Source organism: Vipera ursinii (genome assembly GCF_947247035.1).
Source record: "Vipera ursinii genome assembly, chromosome: 10".
Taxonomy (NCBI): Eukaryota; Metazoa; Chordata; class Lepidosauria; order Squamata; family Viperidae; genus Vipera; species Vipera ursinii.
Genome location: NC_139520.1, coordinates 13,409,801 through 13,422,366, shown reverse-complemented (window position 1 = coordinate 13,422,366; position 12,566 = coordinate 13,409,801).

The window sequence follows — 12,566 nt, the reverse complement described above, 5'->3', positions numbered from 1 at the left end:
CAGATCTTGGGAGAATACTCTTCCTTAGGGCAGGTGCAATAACAGTGAAAGTATGCGTCCATAAGATGTCATTGCTTACGTGACGGGAATTGGAGCATGCCAACCTTGTTCGATCTTACTGGAGATGCCAAAAACAGTTGGAGACAGGTGATTTCACAAAAATCAGGCCTTGCACCATGAAGAGCTTTAAAAGTGACAACCAGCACCTTCAATTGTACCTAGAAGCTCACTGGCAACCAACACACTCAGAAAGTAGTGGTGTTCATTGAGAGCCCAAGCTGCACTGATAACTATGGCCACTGCTGCTGCCAGTTGCAGCCTCTAGGTGATCTTCAAGAGCAGTGCCACGTTGGTTGCATTGCAGAAATCCAGACAGGAGATAAGCCAAGGCATGGCCATAAACGGGGCCTCCCAGTTCAGGATTGGTTGCAATGGTTGCATAAATGAACATTGTGAAAGAACCCCAAGCCATGGCTACCTCCTGCTCTCTAAGCAGCAGTTGTGAGTTTGAGAGGTTCCCCAAATAATGCATCCCGTACAGAAGCAGAGATGGCAAAGCTCTGGAACTGGGAAGTCTCAAAATCCATAGTCACTTCATCTCGCGAAGGTTGGCCCTAAACCTGTTCCTCCCCATCCAGATTCCCATAAGCTCCAGATACTGATTTGGATGAATAACTTTGATTGTGCTAAGGGTGCACCTTCTCTCCTTACACATGCTAATCATGGAAGCTAGCACCTACCAGGAGTTGCAGCTTTTTATCCAGGTCTCTGTTTGGTCTTGTCCTTCTCTCTTCTCCGCTTCGTGTTTCTCACCCTCTTCTCCTTCACCCTGGACTGCATACTGAGTCACACTATTAGACCCTTTAACTTTCTGATGTGCATATGGATTGGGAGAAGGCAAAGCTTTTGCAGATTTCCCTAGAAACAGTAGGGATTAATTCCAGAACATTCTCCATACCAAGCAGGTGTTCACTCACTGAACCATCGCCCTACTCAAGAGACCCGCACCAGGGAACTTGTCTCAAAGGTGCTCAAACGTGTTCCAGTGTCCCACAGTCCTTGTTTCCCATGTTCTTGGTAGTACCTCGTTATGAAGGACAATCTGGGCCATGTCAGATTACATGGCAGTGTGGTGGTCCTCAATGAGCTCAGCCACTTAGCTCTGTGTGCTAGTCATTCTATGTGCACCGACATCTGTTGGTGGCTACGTATTTTATAGCTTTCCCTGTTCAAGAAGAGGTCATCTGTAGGTTGGTTTTTTTTGTGGAAAGCAATTATTTTATTTCTACCCACTTGGTACTTTTATGTTTCCCATTTTGGGTTCTCCAGTTTTGGGCCAGCTGAAGGCAAAATGAATCCAGTGCTGTGTGTGCTTAAAAAAAAAGAATGATTTTTTTTCAGACCACCTCTCTCCCCACTGGACATAGCTAGTAGTCTCACTTGTATGGTTGATGACAGTATAGCTTGTCTATTGACCTTGCTACCAGCGAGAGGGTGCATGTAATATTATGTCACTGCTGTTTGCAAGTCTAATTTTGAGCACTCTGCATTCTCTGTTTCCTTACAGAGGTGAGATAATATGAGGATATGGGTAAAATGTGGTGGTCTTAACTGTTTTGGTGGCCACAATCCTTTTCGGGAGAGCAGATACCAAGATATCTTTCCAACATGGCCCTTCTATATTACAAAGACGTTTTCATGTCTCGTCACTTCTTGTTGGATTAGAATGAAATCCTCAGCTCTTGTTCATTCATACCTGCTGTTGAAATGTGTATCTATATTTCTATTAAAAGGCGTTTTTGCATTTTTATTTTTATTTTGGTCTTGCCCTGTGCTGCACACAAGGCTTCATACACTTCACCTTGTGCACCACACTGCAAATCATCTTTTTGCTTAGTTTACAAAAAAATTGCGTTTTTCAAATATTAGAAAAGCCAGTAAAACTCTCGTTGAGTACATGGTCATCGTTTGCTTTCTCTCTTTTGCTCTTGACATAGATGGTCATGAAGAAAGCAAGCCAAGAAAAATGTAAGAACAGGAGATCTTATCCTTTCTCCTGTTTCCAGTATTTGTGATCTCAGTGTTGTATATACAACCAAAACCACATCAGTCAACCACCAGGAAATATCAGCAAGCTTGGAGGGAAGCCCAAGGTTTACAACTCAAAAAAGAGACTTTGAGTTGAGGAAAGAACTTTAAACTTTAAAGAACTTTAAAGGGAGAATGTAATCAGTATCCTAAGTCATTGTGAGTCCATCTAGTGCCAAATCAAGCCCCTAATGATCTATATTATTTGCAAGTAGCTCTCTAGGCCAGGGGTAGGCAACCTCCGCTCTTTTATGACTCATGGACTTCAACTCCCAGAATTCCTGAGTCAGCATAGCTGACTCAGGAATTCTGGGAGTTGAAGTCCATGAGTCATAAAAGAGCCGAGGTTGCCTACCCCTGCTCTAGGCCTTGGTGCAGTGATTAGAATTCAGTACTGCAGGCTACATCTGCCCACAGTCTGGAGCGTGATCCTGACAGGGCTCAAGGTTGACTCAGCTTTCCAACCTTCCAAGGTCAGTAAAATGAGGACCCAGATTATGTCAATCGCTCAGAGAGTGCTGTGGAGCACTATGGGGCAGTAAATAAGTCTAAGTCAGGGGTAGGCAACCTCGGCTCTTTTATGACTCATGGACTTCAACTCCCAGAATTCCTGAGTCAGCTGACTCAGGAATTCTGGGAGTTGAAGTCCATGAGTCATAAAAGAGCCGAGTTTGCCTACCCCTGGTCTAGGTGCTATTGCTACTACTACTGCTACTTCTATTGCTATTGCTCGACAGGATTTGTTCCCAGCTCCATCGGAGTCTTAGGGACCAAAGCAAGCAGGATAATGTGTGGAACAGATTTCAGATTGGCATGTGCATCCTGGAAAACCTCTACATTTTGTAAATTTAGAACTGGAGTCCCGAAGAGGACCTTGCAGGTTCATTTCGCATTTTAGCAAGTCTCATACGAGCAACGTGGTTTCCTGAGAAAGCTACTATTCAAGATGGATAGAATAGGACCACAGCTTTTTGAACTGTAAGTATGAGAAAGCTGTTGACTTCCAGAAGGTCAAAGTGCATCTCTCATCTGTCATTTATGGTCCGGAAATAAAGGGAGAGAAAGCAACTTCTGGAGAAGCCACTCACCCATGAATTATGTAGAAGACACAGCAGAAGAACATCTGTGCTAAATTTCTTTTAAAAGGTCCTTTACCCCCTCGTACTCTGGAATACAGGACACAAAAAGAATGCATTCAAGCACTGATTTGCAAGGGAGAGGGAAAGTTAACTCACACATACCTTCCTCCCCATCTGGGTATTAACAGTTTGGCTTAGTTTCTTGGCCTGGTGCTGCCATAGCTCCCTTCCATAATTTAATTAATCTTCCTATTTGCTTAAAACCTTCACTGAGCAGTTAACCCCTGTCTTGGTCCAATTAAATCCATGCATTTGGTCTGCAGCCATGCTGTTCATTTTCAAGCACTTTCTGGGGTGTGTGTTTGTGCCTGCTGTTGTTTGCCATCTATTATAACAGGAATTTCAAGTGTTATTGTCGCTGATGATGAGTTAGTTTGGAGGGAGTCAAGGGCCTCAGGGAAATAATCAAATAGAGTCCAACGCATCTTTCTCTTTTTATTGCTTGGGATACCTGCTTAATTCTGGCGAAGCCGGAAGGTAGATCTTATTTACAGAATGTTGCAAAATTTATTGATGCGCCCAGATGTAGACACCTGAATTAGGTGCTGCATCTATCCAGGCATTATTGTAAGCTTAGGATCAAGCCTCATAAACTTGGTTGTGCAGTTTGATGGAGAAGGGAGAAAGTATTTGTGATGCCTATTTTTCATTATCTTTCTTAACTGTCATGTTTGCTTCCTTTGGATGCAAAATTAGAAAAGTAATCAGCACAGAGGGCTTCCATATGGAATCTGGCTTGGGAAATCAGTCGATTCTCTCCAAAAATTCATCCACCCACTGGGAAACAATGCAAGCAACTTACTATTCCTTCTATTATTTCAGCAATCCGAGCAATAAAAAATATTGCTATGCGGTATCAGGTGGTGGCCACAGTGGCCTTTAAATGTACAGAAATGGCTTCTTCTGTATCCTTTGGGCATTAATTCTTTCTCTGTGGTAATTTGGGTTAAGAGGCAGATTTTTGCGATTCATCCTATGGAGCAGGAGTCTCCAAACTTGGCAACTTTAAGACTTGTGGACTTCCACTCCCAGAAGAGCCAAGGTTCCCCACCCCTGGTCTACACTATCTAAAACAAGAACGTGTTTTGACCAACCTCGTCAGAGAAAGCACTACAAACAATTCTGCAGCTACTCTGAAGCTAATCTCCCGTCTCTTTAAAGTTTAAAGGAACAAATCATCCTGGAAAATGTTCTCCAGCAGGAGTGCCTCTCCCCCCCTTCCCCCCTGCAAATTACCAGCAGAGGAATAAAATCAGCAGAAGTTGGGGAAGGCAAAGGAAGAAAGAGGAGAAAAAGGGTATAGGAAAGGGGGGGAGATTGTTTTAGATTCAGAATCAGTGCACGTAATGGTTAAATTCATTTTATGGGATGATTTGACTTGAGGTTAGCTTCAGAGCAGCTGCAGACCATCTTCCATACTGCCTCCCACCCCCACCCACCCATCCACCCCGGGCTGGTTAAATGGTTAAAACATTCTCTATAGGTTGTGCTAGGAACAAAGAATTTGCAATCTTAGCAGAGGAAAGCCCAGGTTAACAAGGGATCCCTGCAAGTGCATTCATGTTGTGCTTTGTGCGGGCCTCCAGAACCACATCGGTGGTCCCAGCAACACCAAGTAAGTGGTCAGATGCAGTCTGAGCATCCAGGTTTAGCAAGAGGGACTTCATGTTGTTGATTGCCTGACAAGCTGTTCACAAATCCTCGGCTGTCCACCTGTCTGCTGTCTTTGGGTCTGAGTGTGGGAGAAACATGGACTGGCAGGCTGATCTCTCCGGAGGCCATGAGCTCAGTGTTTGCTGAAAGCACAAACAAGAGCTGGAGGCCTCCGGGGAGCTTGAAGCTTGCTTATTTCCATCTCTTGCTCTGTGCTGGCACGCTTCGGGGACGAGCAGCCTCTTCCTTGTTAGGCCTTATTATAGAATCAGGTGTGCTGGGACCAGCAAGGGAGACGCAGGCTTTCTTCACCAATATTCACAAAGTAGTTTCAAGCTCTGGAAGCTCCAGGTTGTTTCTCTCTCTCTCTCTCTCTCTCTCTCTCTACACGTGTGTGTGTGTGTGTGTGTGTGTGTGTGTTTGTGTGTGTGTGTGTGTTGCTTTCAGTCAGCCCTGTCCTTAAATGGCAGCATGTAAGGTAGTCCTTGATTTATGACCACAACTGACACAAAAATTTCTCTTGTTAAGCAAGGCTACTTTTAAGTGTGCCAATTTTATGACTTTTTTTTTTGGCCATGCGGCAAAACGTGCAGTCATTAAGCGACTCTGGCATCCCCAGGTTGATTTTTGCTTGCTGGAAGCCAGATGGGAAGATCATAAATGCTGATTACGTGATGCCGGGACACTACAATGGACATAAGTACGTGCCAGTTCCCAATCAACCCATTTTGATCCCGTAACCTTGAGGATACTGTGTCAGTTGTTAAGTGTGAGGACTAGTTGTAGAGTCACTTTTTCGAGTGCCGTGCTAACTTTGAAGAGTTATTAAATGAACGGTTGTATATCAAGGACTACCTGTATTCTACGCCTTGCATCGAAATACAGCAAACCACCCTCCGTGCATTTCAGGTCCTCCTTTGCTCATTCTGTTGAGCGGGTCTTTTGCCCAGATTGTACAAGTGGCCGCATGGGAATGGATCCTTGATCTACACCAGCGATCCCCAACCTTTCCTGCTCTATGGACCAGTTGGCGGTGGTGGAGGAGGGAGGAGGGGGAGGGGGATGGTTCCACACAAGCAGCAGGCGTGCGCAACTTCATTTGTGCAAGTGGAGTTTCGTGCGCTTGCCCGCTGGCCCACCACTTGCACGGCCTGGTTCCCAACGGACCTGGTACCAGGCTGAAGCCAGTGGGTTGGAGACCCCTGATATACACCCTGCGTGCAACATTTCCCCCCTCCTTTTATTTCTGCACACACACTGTACGTGTAGTCAGGTATTTTTTTTATTAACAAGAGTGTTCATGTTAATATATGCACTTTTTTAAACTGGCCCAATAACTTTTCCACTAGCAGATTTTGAAATAGATGTCTATCTGGAGACATGGAGGAAGGACCCAGGCACTGTCCTCTGACAATAGAGCAGATCCAATGTTTTAAAGGTAGCCGGCAGACCAGATAATCTGCCCGTTCTTCACGTACAGGACTGACAGTCCTGTGTTTAAGAGTGAATTAATCTGAGATCCCAGAAGGATTCAGCTAAGCTGCAAATATGGGTGAAGATCAGAGGATACCACTTCCTGGACCTATTACTAATTCGAGATATTCTCACTATTGCTTCATATGAATTAGCAACTCATGTGCTCAGTCATTCTTCCAATTGTGGCTTTATTGCTAGTTGTGAGTGGTTGTTGACATGGCAGTTTTGATGAAGGAAGTCAGAGAAAACATGTTCCAGGCTCTTCTTCAGGAAGGAGAACTATCATGAATGAAAAAAAGGAAGGTGAACATAACCATGATGATGTTAAAATGGTCACCGTAATAACAGAAAATCTGTGCAAAGCTGGGGAAGAATTTAGTGGCAGGAAAGGAAGGGAGAGCTAATTACTGTGTATGGAATATTGGGGTCTGAAATGTTACGGTTCACAACATCTTCCTTCATGCCTATCCAGATCCATTTTACTTTCTAAAAATGAAAAATAATTTAAAATAAGAAAAGCAAAAAGCATCAGCTTCCAGCACAGCTTTATTCCCAGCCATGTCTTTATGTCCCACATGAGATTTACATTCTTATAAAATTGTATCAGCAATCGCAGCCTGGTGTGTTTTTTTTCTTTGAAAATATACCTTCTTGCTCCATAAAATTATCCTGTTGGCTTTCTCCAAGGAAGCAGATACCTCAAGAGCAGCCAGGGGTTCATGTTGCAGCTGTTTTGCGAGAACACCACTGCATCCTTTCAATCTAACCGAGGTGCCCAATAAAAGGACAGGAAAGCTTTCTTCATTAATGTAAAATTTCATCTGTAATCCTACAGACTTGGAAGAAGAAGTGCCGTTACACCTTATTAATGCAATTTGTCAGGTGCAAGTAACCAAAAACGACACAAGGAGCTGATCAGAGTGGTATTTATTGCTACTCACCTATTGACTGGAATCTTAACTGGATTAATGAAGTCACTACAGAGCTACTACACAAACACTGTGGAAGTTTCAGGCAAAGTCGATCAGGAGTGAAGAATCAGGACCATACGTGAAGTTTATAGTTCATGCCTATGCACAGGAATCCACTCAACTAATGGTTAGCACTATTTTGGTGTTAGGGTTTAACAGAATTTAAGGCAGCTTGGACCTAGTCCATTTGTGGCTACGTAGAGATTCTAGGCTGATTTCTCTTTTGACTCCACCACCAGATTCTGCCATTCCTTCTCTTACATTACCTCAGCTCAGCTCTAAATTCCACCACATCTTAGGTTATTTAAGACTGCAATGGCCTTCCCACTTCTAGGTTGCTAGTGTGGAATATTTCTCTTCAATGGGCATAAAAATTAATTTAGTGGTAATTGAGGATCTGCTCGTCTCATTTTGCTGACTATCCCAAACTCCTGCCAATTATTACCATGGTATCAGATCATTGGTATATGCACCCAACCACCCATAATGCTTTCAATTCACCCTTATTGGTATCTGGTGCATTTTTGGAAGTAATAAGTTTCTGCAGCATTATCCAAGTAAAAATGTTGTAAGAACCTGGCAGCTTGGAATTCTTGATAGTGTATTGAATGTAGCATCTATGAAACTGTTGGATTACCTGGGTAGAATTTTGAGTAAACAGAAAGCGGAGGAAGAGGAGGAGGAAGATAGCGGTCAGTTCTCGTTGGGCTTCCTAAATTCTGTATGTGAAATCAAAGCAAAGGGTCTGATCAAGTGAGGTTCATGTCCTTGTTGCCTGGACAAACAACTGAAGCCATGACAATCCTTTCTACTGCCTATTCATCGCTCTTTCTGCATTCCCATCAGATGTTATTGACTAGTGATCTGAGAGCTCTCCTTTTTAGCTATTCTAGTTTCATTTCATTTGGCTCCAATTGTATACTGATATACTCAGAATATGCTGTGTAGAAAGCAGGATGATTTGAGAGGGGCTATTATGCAGTATAGATAACACAACCTGGGTCTGGCACGGCTTAATTAAATCACGACAAAAGGGCCAAATGTATGCTTGGATAATGAATGCCAACTCCACAACCTGAAGACACCACTAAGCTGTAACAAATATGCAGCTGATACCCAAATCATTGGCAGACATTTTGGAAAGGGACGCTTTAGGAGCACAGAGATGAGAAAGTAAGGCAAGCCTTAATCCGAGTAGATGCTCATCGCCCCAAGCTGTATTTTGTTTAACCATAGTTTGTTAAAAACTGGGTGTGTACAATGCACAAAGTCAGCATCCCCATATACACAAGAGTGAAGTTTGGAAGGAGGACAGCCTGGCGGAATAGGAATATAAATGGGTTTCCATTTGCTAATAGAGAGCTGTCCAAGGTACTGAGGCTTGTTTACTCATTGCTGATGTTACACCTTCATCTACACAACAGCAACCATCACCCTGCCATCTTAGTCATAGTTCTAGGCAATTTATAACTTCTCAAAGGAGCAGGACTCACCAAAGCTCCTGAAACAAAACTACATGAATCCAACTCAAGAAAACAACAACACTAAAACTTTTTCTCTAGTTTCTTATATCCCAACGGTTGGACGGCAATGAATGCAGAATTTGATGTATTTGGAACCACGAATTAGCCAAATTTTGTGGTTTTAAATTTTCTAATTTTATCTTCATGATAAAATGTGTGATGGGTTCTTCACTGGAACACTGATAATCTGTCAAAATCTGCCCTCTAACGTTTTCTAAAATTCTCCTCTCCTGCATAGATGGAGATACTCGTTATCTCTCTGACATCCTTTCTTCCCCTTTTTGATAATTTCTGGCAAAACTACAGCGGAAAGGACGTTATTTGTAAAGTGAACTTGAAATCTCTTTGGGAAAACAGCCGCTTGTAATCCCAGACCAAAGAGAGTGCAGGCATAGTCCTACCATGTATCTTGTTTCCCCATTGCCCATTCATACTTATTCCTTCCAACTTTTCTTACTTAAATCCACACTGTGGTGAGCAAAGATTGTCTTCCCTTCTTCCACCTATCTCAAAGCTAGTATTGCTTGGTGAACAAATAATTCAAATTGGCCCAGAAAAACAGTTCTTTTAAGAGCATTGGGTAGATGCTACAGAAATGAACTGCCTTCCTGGTCCATAAAAAAAACAAACCCTCCAGTGACCTACTTTATCCTCTCTGCCTTTTTCTTAATTCTTAGAAATGGCTCCATTCCAGATTTTGCCCATCAAGGCAAATTAATTGGAGTCAATCCTAATTTGCTCTCTATTGCTTCTTAGGCAGAAGATTAAATGCTTTGTAGACATTATCTCTTTCTCTGACCCCTTGTCTCTTCGCTAAGGGACAAGCTCTTTCTGAACTGGAAAGGATTGTAGATGCTAGACTGGGGGAGGGATGGAGGATAAAGGAAGAGGATGATGCTCTGATTCAAAATTGGTAGTTGTGGGGAAGAAAGAGAGGCTCTGCCATAGCTATTATTCAGAGATTAGACACCAGATGGGTAGCCTATTCCAGGCAGCTGTGTGACAGCAGTTAGTGAACACAGTAAACGGTTAAGACCAAGGCTGTTCCTCTGAGTTACAATGAATTACAAATGATACTTGGAATGTTGGAATGCTTTCCAGCACCACCAGCTCTTCAGAGGATAGCTAAATGTCAGTTTCTTGTATTTTCCACATATATCAAGTTTGCATCATCCAACGTAAGCTTTTTTTAAAAAAAATAAGAACAAATCGGTCATCAAAATCAGAGATTTAGTCTTCCAAGCTTTTGGACTCATGCTGCAACCCATCCAGAATGGTAGAGAGAAGTTCCTTGAGGATGGGCTTCAGCATGAGTCTTAAAACTCGGAAGATTAAATCTCTGGTCCCGTCGACCTACACAGATTGGATCCTGCAACATTATCCTGGGGCAGGGATAGGCAACCTTGGCTCTTTTATGACTCGTGGACTTCAACTCCCATAGCTGGCTCAGGAATTCTGGGAGTTGAAGTCTATGAGTCATAAAAGAGCCAAGGTTGCCTACCCCTGTCCTGGGGTATATATATTCGCCTTCATTCATAAGATTTTTCTTTTTTTAAAAAAAATAGAATCTCTAAATTCTGTATTAATTTTGGTGCACATTTCTTCCAACATAAGGAAACATTTGCCTGTACTTGTTTATCACACCACATAATATTTGTGTGAATCTGTCCAGTTCTTGTACAGTCATTTTTCTATTGTACTCTTTTTTTTAAAAAAAAAGTAATATTTGCATTATAAAATTTGGAAAATACTATATTTTGAATATGCTTGTGGAGATTCTCAGTCATCCAGGTCATGGTTGTCCCAAAGGTGCTTTTTCAAAAGGTAACTGGACTGCCTTTTTTTTTTCCTTGAAGACGTTTCGCTTCTCCTCCAAGAAACTTCTTCAGTTGAGTGTGTTTGGAATAATGCTAACACGAAATTCAGTTTGTAAGTTAAATTATTTTCTTCCCATCTCTAGTGAAATTGAAAGGCCAGAGGGGACTGATTTAGTCTCTTCTAATTGAGTCCTAAATAAAACCTCAGACTTCCAAATCTTGAAATACGTAAGAAATAGCTCAGTAAGTTCAAAGCCTCATTCCTGGGCAGAAAAGCTAGCAGCTGGACTTTATAAGAATGGCAATTTAGGACACCGAGACTGAATTTATGTGCTGTATTAAGCCATCCTGTTTGTTAGGTTTATTGTGTGTAACTGCTGCACTTTGTAAACAATGATTTCTACTTGACTATGTCATTTGAATCCAGTCTATTGTGGCTTGGTCAACATACTGGGACTTAATTAAAAAAAGTCTGCCCGTGATGTATAAATAAGCTGTTGGTTACAGTCTTTTAAGATATCAATTCAGATCTGAAGTATATAACATACAAAATAAAGCAGAAACTGTCAGGGGGTAGCATATTCAGAACTGTAAAAGCAACTGGTGCTTTGGGATAATTAACATCATGGTCCTTTTGCTCTGGTTCTCCAGTTCTTATTACCTAATTTGAAGTCCAAGATACAAATCACTTGTGGCCAAGTGTTACTGTTAGGCAATTTGGTTGAACTTTCCTATTTAGATATCCTTATAATGGTTTACCAATCCCTTGAGCTAATACTACTGGAGCTGATGGTTTGGTCCTGTTGAGGTTACTAGATAATTTATTCCCGAGAGCCTAAGACTTTCCATACTTTATTTTCTGCCACATCTCTAGATATTCTGCCTTTGTGTTATGAGACAGCAGAAAAATCTACTTTTGAAGGACAATGGGGAAAAAAAGGAATAGGACGATAACAATTTGAGTGGATGAAAGTGGACCCTTGGGCAAGATAAGGAGCCCTGGAAAACTTTTTAGAAGGATTGATGTGTATATACTGACCCTGGAAGAATCATTATTTGGGTTGTGTCTGCCTGCATGTCTCTGTGTATGTCTGTGCGATATATATATATATATACACACAAACACAATACTTAATTTATGTGTTGGAGAGAAGCTCAGACAGATTTAATGTTTCTCCTACCTAATATGTCCATGTTTGTATTAGAATTTTTCAAGTTTTAATCTTTTTCATCTTCTACAATGAGGATGAGGATTGAGATCCTCAACATCAACTTTGAAAAAAGTGACTTATGATCATTTTTCAGTTACCACCGTTGCAGTATCCCTGATCAAAATCCTGACACTTGGCAAGTGAGTCCTATTTACGACACCTGCAGTCTCCTGGGTCCTGCGATCCCCTTTTGTGACCTTTTGACAAGCAAAGTTAATTGAGAAGCTTAACAACCGTGTTATTAACTTAACCACTGAAGTGACTCACTGAACAACTGTGGCAAGAAAGGTCGTAAAATGGGACAGAACCACTTAACAAATGTCTTGCTTAGCAACAGAAATTTAGGGCACAATGGTGGTCGTAAGTCAAGGACTAGCTGTAAGAGAGTTTCTGCCAACAAAACGCTGTTGATCACCTTTTCCTTTGCGGATGAACCTGAATTCTTTCGGAAACTATTTGAGCTAGTAATAGCCACACATTCAGCCATTTTGAGTGGATGCTCCTGGGTGGATCTTAAGCACTTGTAGCAAATCCCCACTGGTAACCCTTATTATAAAGATATGCACAATCTGAGCTTAATATGGAAATATAGGATACTACGCAAAACGGAAAAAGAAAATATGCCACAAAAACATTTTTTTAAAAATCTGAAGTGGGCAGAAGTGACCCTGGCAAAAAGCGGTGTTTG